A 25,703-nucleotide genomic window follows, 5' to 3' on the forward strand; every position below is an offset into this window, starting at 1 on the left:
TGAAGAAGCTGAAGGAAAGGACCCTACCGGAAGGGACTTCACATTCCAAAACTCATCTCCACGAATTCTGTAATATTTATCACTCCATGGTTTCTGACCACACCATGTGGCACTCTAACTAATTCTCTCCTGTATTACCATAAATGAACAAGAACAGTATCCTTACTTAAGTAGCTTACATCTTTTTTGGTTTTCCCCCTTTTAAAATTTTTATACAATTTTTAAAGGTTACACTCCATTTAGTTATTACAAAATATTGGGTATATTCTCCAGGCTGTACAATACATCCTTGTAGCCTATATTATACCCAAAAGTTTGTACCTCCTACTCCCCCACTCCTATACTGCCCCTCCCCCTCCCACTGGTAACCACTAGTTTGTTCTCTATATCTGTGAGTCTGCTTCTTTTTTGTTATATTTACTAGTCTGTTGTATTTTTTAGATTCCACATGTAAGTGATATCATACAGTATTTGTCTTTCTCTGTCTGACTTATTTCACTTAGCATAACGCCCTCCAAGTCCATCTATGTTGCTGCAAATGGCAACATTTTGTTCTTTTTTATGGCTGAGTAGTATTCCATCCACACACACACACACCACATCTTCTTCTTTTTTTTTTTTTTTAGTTTTGGCCACACCCCATGACATGTGGGATCTTAGTTCCCTGACCAGGGATCAAACCCACGCCTTCTGCATTAGAAGGCAGAGTCTTAACCACTGGACCACCAGGGAAGTCCCTATACCATGTCTTCTTTATCCATTCATCTACTGATGAACACTTAGGTTGCTTCCATATCTTAGCAATTGTAAATAATACTGCTATGAACATTGGGGTACCTGTATCTTTTCAAATTAGTGTTTTTGATTTTTCAAATATATACCCAGGAGTGGAATTGCTGGGTCATAAGGTAGTTCTATTTTCAGTATTTTGAGAAACCTTCATACTGTTTTCCACAGTGGCTGCACCAATTTACATTCCTACTTATTATGTATGAGGGTTCCTTTTCTTCATATCCTTGCCAACATTTGTTATTTGTGCTCTTTTTGATGATAAGCAGCTTACCTCTTAAAACTTTATTTCATGGTGCAGATTTTAATGTTGAACTCTGCCCTTCTCAAAGAAATTTTTGTCACCTGGCAGAAGAAGTGGACATTTAGTAATCCATAAATACTCCCCTACCATATAGTCCAGCATAATTTAAGTAAACATTCAAGGAAAGAAGCAGAGTTTCCTCTTTCATTATGTTTTCATTTGAACTGTTTTAACTTTCTGATCATTCTGTCCCTCTGAACCTAATTTAGTTCCTTACAAAGATGGTCTAAAAAAAAATCAAGTATTAAATATGACATTTTATTAGTAGTTGGCAATTAGCAAATAAATTTACAGGATACATTCATATTGGCAAGCATATTTCATAGATTCTAAACTAGTAAAGCCGTGTAATCTCCTCACCCTTTCTGTGACATGATAAGCCTGTTTCTAAGGCCACCTGAGACCTCACCTGATGTCCAAGGCATTGGAGGGCCAAAATGTGCTGACCCCAGGATTTGGCAACTTACATATAAATGAAGCATCTTATCAAGAAGGCATGAAAATGACTTTAGAGGAAAGAAAAATCTCCAAGCTCACGAGTCTTGCTTGGTTTTCAGCTTGGTAGCAGAGGCAGTGCTCTTGTGATACAGATAGAGCGGTTTTCTCCAGCACATCCATGGTGATTTATACCTTTACCAAAAAGGTGAAAGGTGGCCAGCCAGGTCTCACTGATTTTTGGATAATCTCTCATATTGCCTTAGTGTACTGAGTGCCTCTTTCTTAGACATATTTAACACTGACATGCATTTAATTAATAATTTATGGTTCATACTATTGTTAATAAATTGCTACACATTACTGTTATTATATTAAAACGTGGTATTAGTAGCATATGGTTTGCCAGTTTAATAAAAATGAGCATGAATCTAAGGGTGAGGATGCATGGAGCAAAGACTTAAGGTCAGAGAACCTGGATTAACATCCCAGCCTCCTGGCTTGTGAGCTGCATGGTTTGTCATCATTACTGCTGGACAATAATACCTGCCCTGCCACCTCTAGAGAAGTTTCTCAAATCAGTGTGTGCTGTAGGAATTCATCCTTTACATGATCACCTGTGTTAAGTCAAACTGCATCTTGTTTTCCTCCAAGGGAACAATTCAGCATGGAACTCAAACTTTGGAGTTCAGCGAGCCAGGTTCAAATCCCAGCTCAGCCACTTGTTATCTGCTTGCTTTGGGGAAAATTACTTACCTCTCTAAACCTTAATGTCTTCATTTGTTAGACAGGGCTGGCATAATAGTACTACCTCATAGGGCTACTATGGGAATTTAAAATATGTATTAGTTATCCATTGCTGCATAACAAATTACCCCAAAGCCTAATGGCTTAAAACAACAGATTTTCATTATTTCAGTGTTTATGTGGGTCGGGAATCTGGGCATGGTTTAGCTGGGTCCTCTGGCTCAGATTTCTCACAAGGCTGCAATCAAAGGGTCAACCAGGAGTGCAGACATCTCAAGGGGCAACTGAGGGAAGATATGCTTTCAGACTCACTCATGTAGCTATTGAAAAGCCTCAGATACTGGCTGGCCAGAGACTTAGGTTCACTGTCACATGGACCTCTCTATAGAGCTATTATCAACACAGCTTGCTTCTCCCAGGTGTTGCAGCTTGCTTTCCCCAGAGCTAGGGCTGAGAGGGAGAGATTCCAAGATGGAAGCCACAGTCTTTTTATAACCTAATCTCAGAAATGACATCCCATCACTTGGGCTGTACTCTGTTCGTTAGAGACAAGACACTAGTTCCAGCCCATACTCAGGGGAGGGAGTTACACAGAGGCATGAGTACCAGGAGGAACAGATCACTGAAGTCCCCTTTAAGGCTGCCTACCACAATATGATGATATATGAAAAGTTGTTTGATAAAGACTCAAGTCAGTACCAGCTGCTATTACTATCTCACAGTACTGTTCTTAGACTGAAATTAGAAGCTATGTAATCTATCAGGATATATGTAAAAGGAATTTGTAAAATGTAAAGATCCTTGCAAAATAAAGGTTTTATTAGTTTTATAACATTCAAAATCTACTTCCAAATTATAGGTGGTGATATAAAAACAGCAAATCAAGGAGTAAGTGACCTGAATTCTATACCTTGCTCTGCAAATGCCCTTGGAATAACCATTTATTTGTTTCATGCCTTAGTTCTCTTATAAGAGCAATACTAATAACAGCCTTGCGAGGATAAAATGTAATAGCGTACATAAAATTATGCTGAAACCTAAAGAAATGAGATGCTGATGGTGATGATGATGATGACAATGATAAAAATGATTATATATTTCAGCTACTGCTTCTTGGCCCTTTGTTGACAGTTCAAGTAAACAGATGTGATTTTTTTTATCAGTTATATTTGAAATCTATGCATAAAATCCAGCTACTCCCAATTTTTACACTTTTATATGGCTTAATCTTATCTGGCTTTGCATATTAGATATGCTGCCCTGAAAAGTGGATGCAGATAGAACTTTTGGAAGCTGACCCACAATTCAAATGCACAGAAAGGATTTCCATATATCTAGTGGAAGTTCACAATGCATGTGTGACATAATTAGTATTTTTGTAATAGAAAGAATTATCTTTATCTAATTAGCCTGAGGTTTCTGACATTATATCAAGTGCTTTAGAATTGGGCACACCTGGATAAATATTCTTCTAGTATATGATCAAGCCTTAAAGTTATTAGAGAAAGAACTTGCAAAACAGCCTTTTGAAGTAGGCAAATATAACGAACTTTTAGTTATCTCCAAGAGTGCTTTATGTTTAATTCTTGTGCTATGTACACTTCATCTCTCACTGTACACTGACTCACATTTAGCAGGCACAAGTTCAAAGTCTGTTCAACCACGTTATGTGGTTTTTTCCCCCTGCTTATAAATGTATTACATGTTCATTGTAGAAAATATGGAAATACAGAAAAGTGTACAGAAGAGAATTAAAATTATTCAAAACCCCACCACCAAGAGATAGCCACTGTTGATACTTTGATGTATTTTTGCTCCCAGTGCTTTTACTCTATATAAACAGAAAACAGATGTTTCTTTTTTAATAATATTAGAAGCATACTATGTGCTTTTTGTATCCATTAACTTTTTTCCAATTGACGTTATATCTTTAATAGTTTCACATATAACTAAATATGCTTTTAAAACATCACTTCTGGGTTTCCCTGGTGGCGCAGTGGTTGAGAGTCCGCCTGCCGATGCAGGGGACATGGGTTCGTGCCCCGGTCCGGGAAGATCCCACGTGCCGCAGAGCGGCTGGGCCCGTGAGCCATGGCCGCTGAGCTGCGCGACCGGAGCCTGTGCTCCGCAACGGGAGAGGCCACAGCGGTGAGAGGCCCGCGTACCGCGAAAAACAAAACAAAACAAAAACATCACTTCTCATAAGTATATATTATATGGATATATCATAACATTTAACCAATCATTACCACTGGGTTTTTAGATTGTCACTTTTTTAATACTATAAAATTAGAGTGTGAAATTATATACATTTAATACTATAACATAGCTTGAAATTTTTTACTTAAATCTTGTCGTTCGTTATTCTAGCTATTTTGGTAAGCGGTTTGTAGCAAAGGAGTTCTTGGCGTCACTAGAAGGGAAATGAGTTTTGGTAATTTAATTGTGAAAGGACTCACATACACACCACAGCCTTTTCTTTCCCTTCCTTCCCTCTTTTGGCAGCAATTTATAGGCTTTTAGTGCTGGACATTGTCAAAGCAACAATCTAATTGGAGTGGCACCGGTCCTTTTTTCCCTACCCAGCATCCATCCCCTTTCTCTGATAATTGCGCCCTGATTTTTCTTGAAGAACCACACCTCTTTTTCCTCAGTCTGCATGACCCACTCAGGTCAAACTGAATGCACCCTTGACTCCCAAGAGTTACACGTGACCCAGACCAATTGCAACATCTTGCTCTTCTAGCCACTGTGATCGGTTCAGGGATGTCCCGTGGTCCAGAACAGACCAATCAGAACCAGTGAAACTCAGTTCAGAGGTTTACAGGTGCTGCCAAAGCCTTTTATCTGTATCGGCTGGGTAGATTTGAGGATCTATGCCTGGAAATGCTGGGACCCGACCTAAGGGGAAAGCCCCCTAAAGATAACACCTTACATGGTGAAAAGAAGAGATGGAGAAAGCGTCTTGATTTAACTCTTTGACTTCCTGGATCCAGCTGTTCCTGGATCTACCCTGGACATTAAAGTCTCACGAGCAGTCCCCTTTTCTGCATAAACCAATTTAAGAGGATTTCTGTCATTTGTGTTTGAAAGGATTCTCACTAATCCAGAGATCTTACACCCTCAACTGATGAAGAGGAGTTGTGATTAAGATAGTATAAATTCATACTTTATAACTTTATGAGTTGTGGTTAAGAAGATTCTGGAGCTGAATCGTGTATCCATCACTCACTGTGTAACTGCGGGAAAGTTAACATGACCTTCCCTCCACCTCAGCTTCCCTACTTCTACAATGAGGAAAATGAAGGGTTAAATACATTAATATGTGAAAAGTGCTTAGAACAGTGCCTGGCACCTCCTCAGTGCTATCTAATTGTGCCCCTGCTGCCGCTGTTGTTAGTCTGAAGGTAGAAAGTGAAACACAGGAGAGGTAAGTGACCTTTTTCACTCAGGGCTTTGTTTGCCAACCAAAAATTCAAACTTAGGTCTTCTCTTTTCTGTGCTCAGTTAATGATATCATCATCTTTATGAAAGAGATTTAAGCATTAGGCTTTGAGAGGGTTTCTGTCCGCATATTTGAATATTTCTGTCAAAAGCATTGGAGGGAAATCTGAGGCCCACAAAATAGCTTTATGTTGCTAGCAGTGACCAGCCCCTACCAATAGGACTGTAGGTTATAACTTGTAACCGAATATCTTTTATTATAAGAAATTTAATTAACTGTATTGTTAAATGTATTTATTTAATTAAAATTAAAATACATTTTATTGTAATTTCTATTATTACAAGTGATTGGAAAGGAAATACTTGGTCCCTTTCCCAGCTTTCTTTTTCTTACATAAAATATACCTTCCCACTAAACCAGTTGCCCCTGCAGAATGCCCTCAGGTGGTGGGCTCCCATTACTACTGAGCACTGGGCAGGCAGCTGGTCTCTCCCAAACGTGAATCAGATTTCATCAAGTGTGGCTCGGAGAGAACGTGGCATATGGCCAATGAATACACAGCTGCCTCGTGAATTTTTCCACCGAGATTAGTCTAATACCTAAATGTACAGTGAATAAAACACTTTCTAAATAAGAATATTATGTTCACATTCCTTGTCACTGTCAAATATTAAGAGCCAGGTCATTCCCTTGAATTATAACAAAATCCCACTCTCCTGTTTGAAAAAGTCCACATTACTTAGTATTTATTGTCATACTATTCAAGTCCAGGCTGCCTTTTAAATTTTATTACTAAAATTTTTTTCAGACAGCTACATTGCCTGTTATTAAAATAGAAGCTCTTCTGTGAGTGTAGAACTGCTTCGTAAAGGCCTCATAAAGTTCTGATAGAGATGGAGAGCATGGAAGAATGATGGTGTGATTGGAGGTGCTGGGCCTGGGGCTTTGGAAGGGTCCGATCGCAGTTCCAACGCAGCCCTGACACTTCTTGGCTGCCTGCCATTGAGCAAGGTACTTACTACCCTCTGCCTTAGTTTCCTCATCTGTAAAATGATAGTAATAATATCATGCCCTAATGATAATACAACTATTATCAGAATCAAAATTGGGATAACAAAATTGTCAGAATCAAAATGAGAACATGTATACAATGCTCTTAGCACAGTACCTGCCGCATAGCAAGCCCTCAAAAACAATGACAGCTGCTTTGTTATTGATTCCAAAGTTTGCAGAATTATCTTTGTAACCACGGGACAATTAGCAAACCTTTCTGGGCCTCAGTTTTGTCATCTTTACCAGTAAATTGGATCAGATTCAATATAAAATGCCTTTCAGGTTTAGAATGCTATGACAGTGCCCTTAGGTGTAAGGTAAACCCCAAATCTATAACAGTGTTGATGTTGGGGGAATTTTTTCAAACCTGTTCTTCCACGGTGAAATCAAGCTGTACCCATTTCTCAGCAAGGTTCCTCCATTCATGACTTTTTCTCCATCCAGTGCTCAGATTTGTCAGCACTTGTTTGGGGAGAAGAGTTAATGGCTCATTGCAGAACTTTCCTCATCATGACAACTTTAATAGTGTTATCAACTTTCTTTCCGATTCCATAATGAATCTTTGTCATAATTAAAGGGCTGCATGATGTTGATAGCACAGACAAAAGTAACCAATTCAAGGATTAACTTGGTTACTGAGGATCACTAATATAGGTTATTCCTTCCCAATTGTTTTGCTGGGGTGGGTGCTGAGGGCACTAATCGTCTTCACTGATTAAGCCAACCTGAAAATCTCTTTATCGGCCCTTAACTTCGTACTTCACCAACACAGCCTTTGAAGTATTTATGTTTTTCTTCTCATGAAGAGCTTTTAATTTTTTTTTTTTTTTTTGCCTAGGCTCCAAAGTAAGAAATTAATTTAAAAAGCATTACTTTCAAAGTAGACTTCTGAAAGCCTCCACACATCAACATTAAATCTAAATTGATAAGTATTTTTTTCTTTAAATGATGCAACTTGTAAAACTAGTGGTATATTTCCTGTGTGAATAACTATAGCTATATTGATTTATGAACTCCAGAAAGAATTACCGCTAGGGAAAAAGACAGGCTAGAGAAGCATTCGTTGTGAAGCAGATATAACATTTTAAACTGTGTTTACATTTACATGTGTTTATGTGTTAACTGATATTTATACTCATTTTCCAAAAATGAATTACAGATTGATGAAGGATGTATTCAAAACTCAATTCACTGGAAGAAAAAACAATAGATATAAATATACGCTGTGAAATTGAAAAATGTTTTTCTTCTAATAATATAAATGGAATAATGCAAATAAAAATGTCACCTGAGTAAGTGGCACGCTGTATTTTTGGACCCCAGATTGACTACTGGCATAACTACCAGAAAATAAAATAGAAACTAGATACAGCCAGGAAATGGCAAATATCCTTCCATATTATTGTTAAGAAATTAAAATAACTGCCTCTTCATGGTGTGAATTTTCCTTATTTGAGCCTTTCTTGATTACAAATAACAGATTTCCAATTCAAATTAGCTTAATCATGAAGGGAATTTATTAAAAGTTGCTAGGATATATGGTGGAACCCCAGAGCCACAGCTAGCTGCTAGGAAGTTATCCAGAACCCAGAACCCAGTATGTATATGTCTCTCTTTTCTCTCCTTCCCTCCTCTCCTCTCCTCTCTCCAGATTGGCTCTCAGTGTTCTGCATGCACGTAGGGAAATGTAGGTGTTCTGCAGCTCCCTAGCTTAGATGTCCAGGTTCAGACAACTCAGAGAGAAAACCAGTAAACATCTCTCACTCACAGGTCCAAATTTTTAGAAGAAAGTGATTGGCCCAGCTGTAGTTAGGTATGTACCCTTGGCCCAATGAACAATGGCAAGGCGGTGAGGTTCTGGAATTGCAAACATTGTTGCTGGGAATCTAGTCCTACCGGGACGGGAACAGTATGCAGGAAAAAAGAGGATATGAGTTGTAGAGATACTCCCCCCGAAAGTTGTCTGTCCTTCCTTTTGGCTGGCATGCATAAACACACACACACACACACACACCCCTCTACCTGTCTCCTTATATGAGGTCTCCTGGCCATATGTGATTAAAACAGCTTACATTGAACTACACACTCTCACCCACTCTCCTCCTAAAGGGAGATAATCCAATCAGTCATATCTAGCAACTGAAACCAAAAATGTCATCAATGGGCCCCTATCCTCAAAATGAATGATTTCCAGATTAGCCCATTTTCCCTCTAGACCAGACTCCATTTTGTCAGACAATGCTCTTTTCCATCCTGCAATTCAATGGTTAGATGGAAAAATTAAAAAGCTGTCAGAACCACAAACCACCCCCACTTAGAAAAAGATACAAGAAGCAAAAGTCTTCAAGGCAACACCATGCATTGGTTACCAGACCCCAGAATATATTGCATCTCACAGGAGGACAAGGATTACAGGATTAAAGGGAAGGATAAAAATATTTTATGGGCCTCCATTGGTGTTGTGGTGGGTTCCTTGCTTAATTAACTGCTTCAGTAAAACATAATGCAAATGAGGGAATTCTTTCTGCATGCTGCCCTGAGTGACTTAGCCAATCAGTTCCACTGTCTCTCTGTAGTTCTGTAGCCTTCTCTATTGATACAATTTCTCTCTTGGTCAAGATTCTTTGGTTTGCAAGTAAAAACATACACAGATGTAAAAACACACAGCTTAGGGGGAAAAATAGGTTAGGAGTTTATTGGAAGGGTACAGGGGTGTACCAGTTAGCTACTACCGGATAACAACCTCAAAACTTAATGACATAAAACAGCACCCTTTATTTAACTCAGCTTTGGAGACGGGGTAATTTTTCTGCTGTGGTCCAGCTCAGCTGGTCTCTGCTGAGATAGCTTGTGCGTCTGCACACAGCTGGCATGTCAGTTATAAGCCTGATCTAGTGTGTTCACACACTTACGGGGATTGGCAGGCTGCCGTCTAGTGCACCTAAGTGGGCCATTCAGGATACTAGACAAGGTGTCCTCACTTGGTGGCCACAGCGTTCCTAAAAGAGCAGCTCTTGAGACCCAGAATCAAAACTCATACAATTCCATTTCTGCCATGTTCTACTGGTCAAAGTAATTCATAAGTTCAGCCGGATTCAAGAAATGGGGAAAAGATCCACCTCCCGATGGGAGGAGCTGCAAAATAGTATGGGCATTTCTGCAATCTCCAGCAAGTGATATTTCAAGGAGGTCCAAGATAATGTGAATAGCCAGACACCACAGTGGCTAGAACTGGGAATTGTAAAGCTTGCAGAGCCTGGGAGATTTCCATTTTCATTCAGGCTATTGTCTGCCTCTCATCATAGCTAGCTCTGCTCCCCTCAGTAAGACAACTGACTTTATTCTGTGACTTTCTTCTCTTGTGTGTGTGTACAAGACCAAGAGGATGGCCCCACAGTTCACCAGTGCACATGTCTTCAGTTCAAGTGACCAATAGACAGCTGTTCACCCAGCCCATCCACCGTGTCTGGGGGGAGAGCCACAGAATAGACACATGGTAGCTGGGAGCCCACCCTGTGGAAGGGGAAGTTTGGGGATCCTTCTCAGAGGATGAGAGAGACCCAGGAGGCACTTTCTGTCACCATAAGTAGTGACAAAGCCTGTGTGCTATAAAAAAGACAACTCTCCAAATGAAATATGTACCCTATGGCCAAGTCAGTAGCAGGCAAGTGCAACAAAAATTGAAAACAAGCTTGTCATTTTCTTTTATTTCTTCTGAATCTGAAGCTCCTGTAAATACTTTCTGTTCTTTTAGAAGGTTTATAAATGATATTTAATGGAAGTCAATTTGGTCTGCAGCATATTTTGTTCATTCAATTTTTCCCCATTATCTTGGGAGCATCCCCTAATGAACATCCCCTATTCCATTGCGCCAGCACAGCATCCTTTCCATCCATCTGGGAAATGGGCACAACATAAACCAGAGCAAATAGACTATCTGCTTTCTGATAGCAAGTATGATTTCAGGAGTTTCTCTGAGCCCGTGTCTTATGACTTCACCACATTTTCCTACACTTTCTGGAGGTCCAGCAAAGAGTCAGTTTTCCCTGGCAGTCTTTTTTTTTTTTTTTTTTTTTTTTTTTTTTTGCGGTACACGGGCCTCTCACTGTTGTGGCCTCTCCCGATGCGGAGCACAGGCTCCGGACGCACAGGCTCAGCGGCCATGGCTCACGGGCCCAGCCGCTCCGCGGCATGTGGGATCTTCCCGGACCGGGGCACGAACCCGCGTCCCCTGCATCGGCAGGCGGACTCTCAACCACTGCGCCACCAGGGAAGCCCCTCCCTGGCAGTCTTGTTGGGGCAAACAATATCTCTTGCTGGCACCACTGCTTATTTTCTACAGAGCGATTGAGAGGGACTATACACCCCATGCAGATTATTTTCCCACCTGCACTTACCCATCATGGAACCTTAAGCAAAGCCTCCTCTCTGTCAGCTTGTCACCTACAAAATCTAGATGTAAAATATCTGCTCTTGCTGGTACTTGATATGTTGGTTATCAAGATCAAATGAGTCCAGGTCAGGTCTACATGTGGTAGCACCTTGAAAACAGTAGAATGTTCTGTACATGAAAAGAAAAGGAACTTCTCTCACAGATGCTTGGTAGTGAGATCAATTGGCACAGGTTATTTTATGCCCAGTGTCGTAGTACAGAAGTAAAACCCCACCCTGTAAATGTAGATGAGCCTGTGGAGAACTGTTCCTCTGCGACCCCAGCCTGCTGCTGCCCCTTGCAGTATCCCGGAGGCTTTTCCTCTCAGCCTTCCTCTTTACATACAAACACTTGAATAAGTCCATCAGAAGGAGGTGGAAGGTATGAGAACTTAACCAAGTTTGGTTCTTCCAGAAAAAGCCTCCAGAAAGCTTGCCAGTGGGTTCAAAGATGATTTGTCACACTGGTCTGGTTTAGAAGTCCTTTGGCTCACCCACTTTCTGATATCCCTTCCATAATTTTCTCCTAAGTTTATCATTACTGTCTTCTCTGATTTCCTTTGAATTTTTTTTTAACAGATCATGCATTCCCATGCTTGAAATTACTCCCAAATGTCAAGAGGACTCTTAAAAAATGCCAAAACAGCCAATCTTCCAATTATGTTCTGGATGTAGTAACTTTTGCCCTAATTTTCAATTATTATACTTGGAATTTTTCCATTACTTCAATATTTTGATAAATGTCACATCTACAGAAAAATTAAAAGACTAGTACAATGAGCATGGGTATATCCTTCTGGATTCTTCAACTGTTAACATTGTCCCACATGTATTTGCCTTCTGACTCTGTCTCAAAATTTCTCTCCCCCTCCGCTCGAGTATGCATATTCATGTATGTGTGCATATATACACACACATATGTATAGGCTGAACTATTTGAAGTTACAAGATGTTCTGGGCTCATCTTGGGCTTTCTCTACAACCAATTTGGAATCATCCATTTCTCCAAGGAGTACTGGTTTCTTTTAATGGAGAATTGTACTTAGAAACCACAGTCTGGGCTCTAGGTTTACTTGGTACTAAGGTGTCATTGCTTCTAGGCCTTTTTAGTGAACAAAACTAAGAAAACAGTTTTAAGAGTTCCTATCGTTGATGTTTCCAACTCAAATCCAGCATCCCTGAGTTCTTTCTCACCATCTCTTATTTCATATTTGTATCTTCCTTCTACAAATGAGAACTCTTGTTTCCACCTACATCAGTGTATTTAATCATGTGTTCTATACTGCCATACACACAAAATAGTTTCAGAATTACTGTATCCATACTACTGCTAGCAATAAAACTTCTAAGTAAAGGTCAAGATTTCTTTGCAGTTCTTTCTTTCCTTAGGAAAAAAAAAACTGCAAAAAAGTTCCTTAATATTATAGAGTATGTGTCACTATATTATCAGTTTGATTATGTACCTGTGTTTATATTTGCATTCAATTCTACAATTTTCTTTTTCCATTGCTCTTCAATTACTTTTGAACACATAAAATATTTACAAAGTTCAGAAGTCCATCTCCTCACTTTCATTCTGTGTGTGTCTTTTGCCCTTAAGTGAGTTTCTTATAGGCAACATACTGAAGGGTCTTGTTTTTTTTAATCCAATCAGACACTCTTTGTCTTTTGATCAGAGCCTTTAATCAATTAACATTTCTAGTAATTATTGATAGGTATGTACTTATTGCCATTTTATTCCTTGTTTTCCAGTTGTTTTTTGTAGTCCTTCTTTTTGTTTCTCCCTCTGCAGTTTGATGATTTTGTTTTGTAGTATGCTTGGGTTCCTTTTGGTTTTTGTGTATCTGTTGTAGGTTTTGATTTGTGGTTACCATGGAGTTCACGTATATTGACACATAATTACATCTACTTGATTTAAACTGATAGTCATTTAAGTTCAAACACATTCTAAATGACCTAACATATTTTACTCCCCCTTACCACATTTCATGTTTTTGATGTCTTATTTTACATCTTCATACTTATCCCTTTACGGTTAATTGTAGTTATAGTTGCTTTTACAATTTTTTTGTCTTTTAATCTATTGAAGTGATAAAGTGCTTATTTACGTGATCTTCAGTCTTTACATTGCCTTCCTATTGGGATTTCCCCCCTCCTATAGATCTTTATTTCTTTTCCATTTAGAGAAGACCCTTCAAATTTCTTTTAGAGTAGGTTTAGTGTTGATGAATTCTTTTAGTTTTTACTTGTCTGAAAACTTGTTGATCTCTCCTTGTGTTCTAAATGATAATCTTGCCGGGTAGAGTACCCTAGGTTGCACATTTTTCCCTTTCAGGACTTTAAATATATCATGTCACTCCCTTCTGGCCTGTGAAGTTTCTGTGGAGAAATCAGCTGATAGCCTTATGGGGATTTCTTTGTAAATGACTCTTTGTTTTTCTCTTGCTGCCTTTAGAATTCTCTCTTTATCTTTAACTTTTGACATTTTAATTATGATATGTCTTGGTGCGGGTCTGTTTGGGTTCATCTTGTTTGGGACCCTCCGTATTTCCTGTACTTGGATATTTGTTTCCTTCTTTAGGTTGGGGAAGTTTTCAGCCATAATTTCTTCAAATACATTTTCAATCCTCTTCTCTGTCTCTTCTCCTTCTGGAACCTCTATAATGTGAATTTTGGCACGTTTAATGTTATCCCATAGATCTCGTATGCTGCTTTCATTTTTTTTTTTTTTTTTTTTGGTCTTTCTGTCTGCTGTTCTGTTTGGGTGATTTCCATTATTTTATCTTTCAGATCACTTACGAATTCTTCTGTGTCATTTAGTCTACTACTCATTGCTTCTAGAGTGCTTTTTATCTCACATATTGAATTATCTTTTTTTTTTTTTTTTTTCTGGTTCGCAGGCCTCTCACTGCTGTGGCCTCTCCCGCTGCGGAGCACAGGCTCCGGACGCGCAGGCTCAGCGGCCATGGCTCACGGGCCCAGCCGCTCCGCGGCATGTGGGATCTTCCTGGACCGGGGCACGAACCCGCATCCCCTGCATCGGCAGACGGACTCTCAACCACTGTGCCACCAGGGAAGCCCCGAATTATCTATTTTTGATCTATTTTTGATTGGGTCTTCTTTGTATTTCCTAGTTCCTTGTTAAAATGATCTGCGTTTAGACCAATTCCCTTCCCTAATTCACTTAGCATTTTTATTACCAATATTTTGAATTCTTTGTCTGACAGATTGCTTATTTCTGTTTCATTATTTTTTCAGGGGTTTTTTCTTGCTCTTTCAATTAACACTAGTTCCTCTTCCTTTTCATTTTACTTAACTTTCTCTGTCTCTATGAATTTAGATGAAACATATGAATTGTGGTCTTGAAGCGGTGTTCTTATGTGGACTATGTAGACTGCATTTGCCCAGTCCCTTTGGTGGGAGTGCTGGATTTGATATGGACACCAGTCACATTTTTCCTCAGGGTGTGGTAACCCCTCTCACCTTGGTAGGGGCTGTAGCTGGTGATGGAGGAGCTAGAGCTGGCTCTAGGTGTGAGGCAGGACTTCCTCTCTGTTCAGTGGCCATCACTGCCCTGTCCTGGGTGGGGTCTACTCCCAAGTTACTGGAGCAGAAGCCCTGAGGGTCCGGCTCAAGCTGGCTCTCTTCTCTTTAATGGTGTGTTTTTCTTTCTCCCCGCACTGAGACCTTTGCCCAAAAGGAGGGGAGTGCTAAAGGAAGTGGGGCTCATGTGCTTACAGAGGTCCGATGTGCTGCCTGTGTAGGTGTCTGTGGCTCCGCTCAGATGCAGCCCACAGTTGCATCTTTTGCACTCTTGTGGTCACCCCAGATCTAGTGCTAGGCAGTGGCATGGAGTGGGTGGGGCTGGAGCTTTTGCTCAGACTGGGCTGGGGCACACAGTGAGGCAGTGGTGGGGATTCCAGCAGCCACGCTGCCATCAAAAGTCTGGACTGTTTCTGGGGTGCTTTTTGAGTAAGCACCAACAATGGCCACCACTGCCCCACCTGGACTACACCCAGGGACCCCAGGTTGCTTCTGCATTCCTAGGTTGTAGGTTGAGTCTTTTCCCAGGTCCCAGCAGCCCTAGATCCACCAGTATGGAGTAGCAGGGTTGGGTTGTTCACTCAGCTCAGACTAGGGAGCACAGCGAGGTGGCAGCTGCTAGGGCAGACCTCTCTTCACCCAGCCTAGAGGCAACCAGCACTAGCGCACTCCTTATGAGTGGAGGCTAAGCTTCAGCCTTTCTACCTGTCCCAGCAATTCTCCAAGCAGCCAAGGGGGCTGGTCTTCTACATGTAGGACCCCAGGACTGGGATGCCCAGTGTGTGGCTCAACCCCCTCACTCCCCAGGGCGAATGCCTGCCTGTGTGATCTCCCTTTTCCTCTTAGTTCCCTCCCAGGGGCACAGGTCTCCACCAGATGGTTTCCTTCCCATCCTACCTGATTACATGTTTATCTTTCTTAGAGCCCTGATTATATAGGAGTCCATCTCCCAGTTTCCAGTTAATTTTCCATGAAAACTGTTCCACATGTAGATGTATTTCTGATGTGTTCATGGGGGAAGGTGAACTCCACATCCTCTTACTCCATCGTCTTGATCTCCCTCCTCTGGCCTTAGACCTATATCTGGATTTTGAATCAACACTATAAAGGCTTTTCCCTGGCCTATAAAGAAATTGACCTATGTTTTCTTCTATTCTTGTATAGTATTTTTACATTTAGAACTGTAATTAATTGGGAACTTTGGTATGGATCTAATTTTATCTTTTTTCAAATTGCTATCCAGTTGCCCCAACACCATTTAATTTACAAGTCATCGTTATTCCAGTAATGTTAGAGGCAGGCCACTTTTATCATAATCACAATTTCCACTTGCACTTGAATCTACTTGGGGAGTTTCTGTTCTGTCCCATTGATCTATCTGTCTATTCATGCACTAATATAAATGTGATACCTTTTCAGCTGGGTTCACACAACAGCTACTCCTTCTGCCATTGGTTCTTGGAAGGGGTGCAGGGAGGGAGTACCATCAGGCCCAGTATCTCACAGTCTAAAGACTTGGAAAAGTGTTTGTGGTGGACAGACCCTAACGTGATCCCAGTGATTCTGCCCTCTGGTATTCACACTTTTATAGATTCTCCTCCCCTTGAATGTGAGTGAGACCTGTGACTTGCTTCTAACCAATGAAATACAGCAAAGTTGATGGGATGTCATTCCCTTACATTACCTAAGACTGTCTTGCTAGCAGATGTACTCTTACTCTTCCGCTGGCCTTGAAGAAGCAGAGGGCTCTGTTGTGAACTGTGGAGCAGAGCACATGACAAAGAACTGTGGGTGGCCTCTGGGAACTAAAGGCAGCCTCTGACCAACAACCAGCAAAAAATAAAAACAAACCTGAAGCTCTAGAATCTCTCTCTCTCTCTCTCTCTCTCCATTGTGGGCTTTAAAGAGGCAAGCTGCCATGAATCCTACAGCCATAAGGAAATTAATTTTGCCAATAATCCAAGGAAGCTTGAACGTGAATCTTTCTGCAGTCGGGTCTGTGATGAGAACCGAGTCCTGGTGGACACCCTGATTGCAGACTTGTAAGACCTTAAGCCAAAGACTCAGCTAAGTCATGCTCAGACTTCTGATCACAGAAACTGAGATAATAAACAGGTGTGGCTTTAGGCTGCTAAATGTGTGGTAGTTTATTACGTGGGAAGGAACAACTAATAATACAGTGTTCACTCTTAAATCTAAAATAGTATTTTAAGTAATACAATCCTAACTGTGTATGAGTGTGTGTAGGCTTAAGAGAAAGTGTGTGTGTGAAGAATGAAACACATTTAAAAATTAAATATGGTTTTAAAAACATGGGGTTTTTTTAGTGTTTAAAATTTATTTTTCATTGGATTGTCATTACAATTATGGATATTATGTAATTCTCAAAACAATTTGAACTCATTATAAGTATTGGTAGTTACTAAACATGAAACAATAATTATAACAGCAAATCTTAATAAAATAGATGTGAGAGCTTTGTACCCTTGTGAAAAGTAATTTTACTGACATCAAATTTTTGAATTGCTCCATTTTTTTGGTGCCCTGAATATTTTTACATCTGGGTGCAAAGCACCACAGTAATATAGCTGTTTTCTTCTGGGAGACACAATTTTACACACAAATCGACATTATAAGAGTATATGTGGATGACAAAGTCTGAATATTGATTCCTTTAAAAATGTGTGTTTTATTAAAAATATGATTCCTTTAAAAGTCCCCTACTATTAGGATATTTTCCTACCCGGTTTTAAGACCAATGATATATAAAATACAACCTTCCAACACAAAATGGACCTGCCGATTCAGGAAAAGTCTATGGTTTTCCAGCTATGCCTGACAGAGTGGAAGAATCTATAAAAACATGTTTTTTTAGAGTCAGAGAGAGCTCGGGTGCTACTTGCTTAGCCTATGGTCTTATTACATGTTATTTACTTTTTTTGAGCTTTATTTTCTTTTTCTGTGAAAAAAAGACCACCACCACCAACCTTAGAGTTTTATGAGAGTTGCATATGCAACTCTTATTTAGCCAGGCTGGAAGACTATAATGTTAGATTTGTGCTTATTTGTTTGTTTGACTCTTTATTGGTACTCACGGGGTTCCATGGCTGAGTTCCATCACATGCCAGCCTTGTTGTTAAGCATATAAAACAACCATTGTTGAAACCGCCAGTCTCCAGATACCCAACAACAAGGCTGAGGCTCTGAGACAGCTTAGTAAAATCTATCCAACGGAATTGAGAAGGCTTGGGAGCAGATGTTTGGGGGCATTTTAAAACAACTTTAGTCACCAGTCCAGGGGGAATTTTTGTTCAAGTGGAGCTGGCATTGTGGGATTTTTTCAAAAACAATAAGCAGTCCACCATTGTTCAAAGATGATTATTTCCTGCCTCTGAGGCAATTACTTGAGCTATGTATTTCAAATAATCCTGATCTAAGAATTTTTCACGTGAACCTTTGGGAAAAAGCAAGAAAAAATATCTATCTTTTACTCTTTATAGTTGTGTAGAACAACCTCTAATGATTGGGGTATTTGGAAGTTTCTTTTTATGATAGATGCTGGCCAAGACCATCTGTGTTTTTGTGAAATATTGTTAGAATTAAATCCCCAAATTCAAGATGAGCTTTCCCTTACTGTCACTTTTCTTCCTGCCTCTTGACCCTTCAGGGACTCTCCATGGATACCCTCAGCCCCAGCTTCTCAGGCCTGTGACACTGGAGAAAAAGCACAGTGTGGTCTGTCTCACATCAGTTGATCTGAAGGTTTAGTTCTTTCCATTTGTTTTACAATTTCTTATAAAATAAATTATTTTCCCAGTGGGGGGAAAAAAAAGAAAGACTTACAGGCATTCGCATGGAAAGATTTCGAAGATGTATTGTTAAATGGCATAAAAGCATGTGATGGAATGAAGACTAATATGCAAAACCAGATCCCACAAGCATGGAAAAGCATGGACAAAAGTCTGCAGGGTGCGTGGTGGTTACACTGGGCACCCATGGAAAGGGAGTGGAGTGGGGAGGGGTCAGGGGGCCTGTTGCCTTTAGTTATGTCTATTTCTGTATTATTTAAATTTTTTACATTTAGGCTCTATTGACTCACTGTTTCATTTCTTAAATTGTTTTCAATTGAAAAAGCACATGCAGCACTTGATCAGTAGAGGCACTTGTCATTGACAAGCCTATGTTTAAATGGCAGCTCCTCGAAATCACCTTCCTTGATCATTCTATCTAAAGGACCCTCTCTTCCTTCACTCTGTCCCTGCTTCCCTCATCTCCCTCAAAACACTTGCCACAATCCAAAATTAAATTGTATCGATGTTTATTGGCCTCTCTCCCGACAAGAATGCCGGTTTTGTGATGGTGGAAGTCTCATCAATCTTGTTCAACTTTGATTCTCCAATGAGAATCTGGAAGAGAACTGGGCATAGAGTAGACGGTCAGTGAATATTTGAATAAATACTGGAATGAATGAGACGGGTGCCCATTTACCCTGTGTTCTCAGCTGCACAACTCCCGAGGGGCAGGAGCTGCAAGGGAAAGTAGCAGCTTTCCCACGTTCTGTATCTGCTTCCAAAATACCCCTCTCTTCTTTGTTAGAGACACTTGTTTCAAGAGATTCAGAGAAAATTTGCCCCACGAAGGATCCCAGCAGTCACAGATTTGTGATACAGAAGTGTCTACCAACCTGATGTTGGCCTGGCTCCCAAACAGTATGAGGCAGTGTGTTACTCAGGGTTCTCCAGAGAAGCAGAACCAACAGAATGTGCGTATCTCTCTGGCTCGCTCGCTCTATACACATATTTTTTTAAACACACATTATATCTGTTTATTCTGTAAAAATGTAAAAAGTGAATGTTTTTTTTCCATCAGGGGAGAGCACAAAAGAATAACCACAGCCACCCTCATATGTAGAGAGAGATGGTCCCATATCAGATTGTGACTCCCATCGCAGCTTTGTAGTGAAGCAGTGGTACTATTCAAAAGAATCCAGAATTGGGCTTAAAGTCTCTCTGTCACCTTGCCTGAAGTAGTAAAGAAATGAATTATTCTAGAAGAAGAATAGATGTTTGATATAGCACAACATGAAGGAAACAAAGTGAAGTAATTGATTTTCACTAGTAGTGTTTTTTTTTTTTTAAGTAGTATGAATTTAAGCTTGTATCCATCTTTTGGAGCTTAGATGTGATAAAAGAATAGCAGCACAGGACAGACAGGCCCTAACTATTGGGAGGGGTTAATGTGAGCTGCTCTACAGAACCAAGCTGCTTCCAAAATTGTCACTATGATTTTTCAGGTACCACTCTGTACTGTGGGCACATTTTGAATTAGAGATTGGTCCTTTCTGTTATTCTCTGTCTTGTCCTGTGCAGCAGTTCCACTGGCTCCGGAAGCATCACTCCATATCCTACCAACAGAGAGAGACTGATCTTAAGGAATTGGGTCACAGAATTGTAGGGGCTGGCAAGTCCAAAATCTACAGAGCAGGCCAACAGGCTCGAGACCCAGGGAAGAGTTCATGTTTCAGCTTGAGCTCAAGGTCAGTCTGCTGGCAGAATTTCCTCTTTCTTGGAAGGCATCAGTATTTTTTCGTTTAAAGCCTTCCACCGATTGGATGAGGCCCACCCTCATTAGGAAGGGTGATCTGCTTCACTCAAAGTCTACTGATTTAAATGTTAGTCTCATCTTAAAAAATGCCTTCACAGGCAGGGAAACTCTGCATGTTTCCCCATACTTTGCCCTGTGTACGTATCTCTTCCTTCTGGTTATTCCTGAGTTGTAGCCTTTTATAATAAACCAGTGATCTTGTAAGTAAAATCTCTCTCTGAGTTCTGTGAGCCACTTTAGCAAATTAATTAAACCCAGAGAGGGGTTCATTGCAACTTCCAATCTATAGCAGGTAAGTCAGAAGCACAGGTGACAATCTGGACTTGGGACTGGCATCTGAAGTTGGGAGGGCAGTCTTGTAAGAGTGACCCCTTAACCTGTGGGATCTGATGCTATCTTAGCAAAGATAGGTCAGAATTGAGTTAAATTGTAGTGTTGGGACTTCCCTGGTGGTGCAGTGGTTAAGAATCCGCCTGCCAGTGCAGGGGATACGGGTTCGAGCCCTGGTCCGGGAAGATCCCACATGCCGCGGAGCAAGTAAGCCCGTGCGCCACAACTACTGAGCCTGCGTGCCACAAATACTGAGCCTGTGTGCCACAAATACTGAAGCCCACACGCCTAGAGCCCATGCTCTGCAACAAGAGAAGCCACCACAATGAGAAGCCCACACAGCGCAACGAAAAGTAGCCCCCACTCACCACAACTAGAGAAAGCCTGCATGCAGCAGCAAAGACCCAACACAGCCAAATTAAAAAAATAAATTTATTTTTAAAAAATTTTAGTGTTGGAGAATTTCTCCTTGGTATGGGGAATCGCCCCCAACACACACACACACACACACACACACACACAGAGGAATTGGTGGCCAGAACCTTTAGAGACTCACCCACGTTGTGTGCAGTTGTGCTTTGTTTATTCTCATTGCTATATAGTATGCCAGTGTATGAATATAAAATAAATTTTTTAAATACAAAAAGAAATGCCTTCACAGAAACATTTAAACTAGCATTTGACGAAATATCAGGGTAGCACAGCCTGGCCAAGATGACACGTAAAATTAACCATCCCAGGCAGGATGACAGAGCTTCAGCTGAGGCAGGTGGGTAGACAGTCCAGTGGTGAAAAGATTAGAAACAAGGGCATGTGTGAGGAAGAAGGGGCAAGTTTTATATAACTTCCTGACAGATGTTGAACCTCTCTTAACCCTCTTTTATGCAATGATTGGAAAGAGAATCAGAAGCTGGAGGCAAGGTCAGCAATGGGAGCCCTGGCTTTCCAGTCCCATCTCAGCCAAGCGGGGAGATAAAGCTGTTGGAGGCCAGACAGCTCTGAGTGTCCAGCTTTGACAGCAGTGACCTTCTTCCCCAGTATCACTACATTCTTGGGTACTAGTAAGAAAGCCAATCAATTCTACCCAAATTACAAATAAGTTAAAATGTAATAGGGAAGAACTTTTTGTATTCTATTACAAGTTAATCACTAAAGGGATGTCGTCTATAAGTTTAAATTATATGTAATGGCCCATCTCTGGGAACCCTGCTTCCCAGGTAATGAGCGTTAAGCTAGAATACCTTTGTTTAGCTCACAGGAAACATCCTGACCAGGCCCACCTGTGAATGATTGCAAAGAGGAAGAAATCAACACACTCCCTCTGGAGGCTGATGGGAACCAGAGTGTTTGACTTTACTGCCTCCCCTTCTAGTATGAAAGGAGCTTCAATTCTAACTCAGGCAAGATGGTTCTTTGGGGGCACGATCCCACCATCTTCTCGGTTTGCCAGCTTTTCAAATAAAGTCGTTATTCCTTGCCCCAGAAGCTCATCTTTCGATTATTGGCCTGGTGGGTGGCGAGCAGTACAAGTTTAAGACTCGGTAACAGGGCTTCCCTGGTGGCGCAGTGGTTGAGAGTCCGCCTGCCGATGCAGGGGACGCGGGTTCGTGCCCCGGTCCGGGAAGATCCCACATGCCACGGAGCGGCTGGGCCCGTGAGCCATGGCCGCTGAGCCTGCGCGTCCGGAGCCTGTGCTCCGCAACGGGAGAGGCCACAACAGTGAGAGGACCGCGTACCGACAAAAAAAAAAAAAAGACTCGGTAACAGAAAGGCAGACTGTCTAAAAAGCAAACTTAAGTGGCACACTGCAGAAGTTGTCCAGATAAATCAGGATAAGATTCGGCCGGCAAGTTTGTAAAGTTTATATTTGGGGTTCCCATTATTCCAGCGGAGCTGCAGGTGACAAGAGCAGTGGAACAGGGACAACCCCACCCGGAAAGTGGAGGTTAATGAAAGGATGTCAGAGGAACAGGATTCTAATGGGCTTTAACACCTCTCCGGGTGATGCGGGACCAGTCACTTAATCTTCAAGCCTCCGTTTCCTTTCTGCTTCTCTCCCAGCCCTACAATTTCCTGGAACTTCTAATCTCAGACACTCTGATGGTCATAATGGCCTCAGTCCCCTCTCCTAATACCTAATGCTAACACTCTATGCCTTCAGATATCTGCCACTGCAGCTGTTGATTTTATTTCCACCACTTCAGTCACGGAAAAACCATACTAAAAAACACTTCTTTTCCCCACACTGGTGAGTCAGAATACAGGTTCTGAATTGCTTTATACATACACTGTATGTTTATCTAATTATAAGTAGAGAATAATACTGTGCCAGTGATAAAAACAAAGCGAGGAACTATCAAGAGAGCCTGGCCATATTTCCAAATACCACTATATTCTTTCATAGTTTGGTTTCAAATCAGCTTCCAGTATTTGGGGAGTCAGGTTTTCTTTTTTTAATATTCCTGCTGTTCACTTGATTCAGAAAATCTCTTGTTGCTATGGAAGTCGAATGGGTTTTTTTTTTTCATGTTTTCAAATCCTCTCTTCATGCCTTTACAATTAAAAAAGTCAGACCTAATTATAATGCTAAACATTTCAATGCGAGATCACATGTGAAATAAAAGAGAATGCTTTTTCTGACTCGGTTTATTATTCTACCCGACTTTAACTCTTTCCCACTCTTTCACATCCCACTTAAATGAGACTAAGGTGTGATGAAGATCAATTATATGACTTCAATTTGTCCAAGCTTGGGATCAAATTTTATTACTCTTTTCCTGAGCATCTGGTTATTCTAATTAATTTTCTCCTCCTTATCAGCGAATTTAATGATTCACTTCCATGCCCTTCTTTTGCCAAGCGTGTCAGAGCGGTGTTGTTGGCCAGAGGTGTCTCCATGGCTGTTAGTAAGGTCTGACACTGGGAGAAGAGCCAGGAGCAGGGCACTGAGAAGGAGAGGAGGGATGAGGTCATTCCACTGAGCAGTGACTGTCACCTTCATTTTGCCTGTAGGCTTTGTAATGTCCACGTGTGCACATGCAAGTGGACATGGGCACATACAGAGATAGCCATCGTTGCATGTATCCTGATATCAGAAATGGGTGGCAAGTGAAGATGAGGGCATATTCCACATTTTTTAACCTAGGGACGACCCTGGCAGTCCAGTGGTTAAGACCCTGCGCTTCCAGTGCAGGGGGTGTGGGTTCGATCCCTGGTCGGGGAACTAAGATCCCACATGCCGTGCAGTGCTGCCAAAAAAAGACCTAGTCTAAATTCAAGTTCTTTGCAGAGCTCATCTGAATAAGCCCTTTTAAATCTGAGCCCTTTAATTACTCCAGATTCCCTTAACACGTGGCTACTTCTGTACCTTGACTGTCATAGCAAAGTCACAGGTTGACATGCACCTGCTAAATAGTTAAAAATGTGATGTGAGTGCCTGGAATTAAGAGTGGAGACAAATTAAATCTGAAATGGTATGTGTGGCCCCATCCATGGAAGGTGTCAAAATGTCCCTGGTCTACCGCAGCCTTCGGTAGGTTTATTAACTCCTTCCCGAAGGGAACATGTCTCAGCCCCAGACTCTGAGCATCTGCAAACACTGAAAAATGTGCAGGGAAACAGATGCATGAACATGAATACATCCATGGGGAAGGGTACTATCAGCACCAAAGACTACTGAGGCTGACGTCAGTCACACGGAAACAATAAATCGACAATCCATGCCTTGTGCTTCTGTTTCACCTTTAATTCCCAACGCTAATCTTCAAAGTAAGAACTGCCTTCCTGAGAGCATGTTTTCATGTACCTTTTACTAGTTCACAGAGTGGGCAAAGAAGATGTGAACACAAAGCAGGTAAGATTTTGTTTGCACATGAAGGAGAATTTCTTGGTGATGAACAATTGGAACAGTTTATAAAATGTGGTGTGTGGTTTTCAACCCTGGAGCAGGTTAAAGAAAAAAAAAATCAAAAAACATTTGCCTGAAGTTGCTTGGGTCTGAAATGGCAGGGATTAAACGTACATAATTTTAAGCAGCTGTGAAACTGGTCAGACATAGATATAGAGAGATTAATATCATCATTTGTCCTGTAAATACTTGCCAAGTACCTAGTATACACCAAACACTAGGTCTGGCTTTGGAAATACAATGAACAAACTCTCTTTCCAAGGCCTTCACAGTCTTAGGGGTAGGACAAATAGACAAGTGAAAATTGCTGTACAAGTCAGGACATAATTCTAGAAAACTCTAGAAGAGGAGTTGCACTGGGTGCTATGGAGTACAGAAGAAAGGCACCTTACCTGGGGCAATGCATGCAAAGGAAGGCTTCCTGACAATAACCAGTCCTCCAGTTCTGAAAACTAAATCATGTGATTATAAAGAAAGCTCAGCTGTAGGAATAAAATAATATGCATTGGAATCGTATCATGTGGTTTGGGGTGGTTGTATTATTAGCCCGCAAGACAAAAATCAAGTATATTTACAATTATTCGCAAACTTCCTGCACGTTGCCCCTAAAGTACAATGTACATAAATATTTGCAGTTTTATGTTATAACTGTATTCAGTAATAAATATGCATAAATATGTGGTCTAAGCAATAAACACAAAGATCACAATCAGCATAGCAAGATGCTCTCAATGTGAGAGACACAAGAAAATGTGATACACTAATTTAGTGGTAGAGCAGACTCGTTTGCAGTATTTAAACTGTTTCTTCCTTCCTCTGCCTTTGTATTTTTTTTTCAAGCATGGGTAGTCAGATTTGACTAAGGTAAATGAGGACATGGTGGGATTACACTGTATTACTTTGACTTCTCTTTACAACAATGATAAATTACAGTTGGAACAAAAGGCTTCAAAGTGTCTTAAATTCTCTTAAAATAGTGATTCACAGTACTGAAGAACTAAATGAAAACTTCAGCAAAAGAAACCTTTACAAATACCAAATATTTATTAATTTTGGTATCCTTATATTTTTTAATGCTCTGCGATTAGGAAGAATTCTTTCATTTATAAGAATGA

At 40.8% G+C, this 25,703-nt stretch overlaps 1 protein-coding gene across 2 annotated transcripts in view; it reads left to right on the top strand.

The window, feature by feature from the left end:
• HTR1E (5-hydroxytryptamine receptor 1E) overlaps positions 1–25,703 on the top strand; it is a 72,599-nt gene that overhangs the window by 10,211 nt on the left and 36,685 nt on the right. The gene's annotated exons all lie outside the window — the stretch shown is intronic.

This window comes from Globicephala melas, chromosome 14 (genome assembly GCF_963455315.2).
Source record: "Globicephala melas chromosome 14, mGloMel1.2, whole genome shotgun sequence".
NCBI classification, from domain to species: domain Eukaryota; kingdom Metazoa; phylum Chordata; class Mammalia; order Artiodactyla; family Delphinidae; genus Globicephala; species Globicephala melas.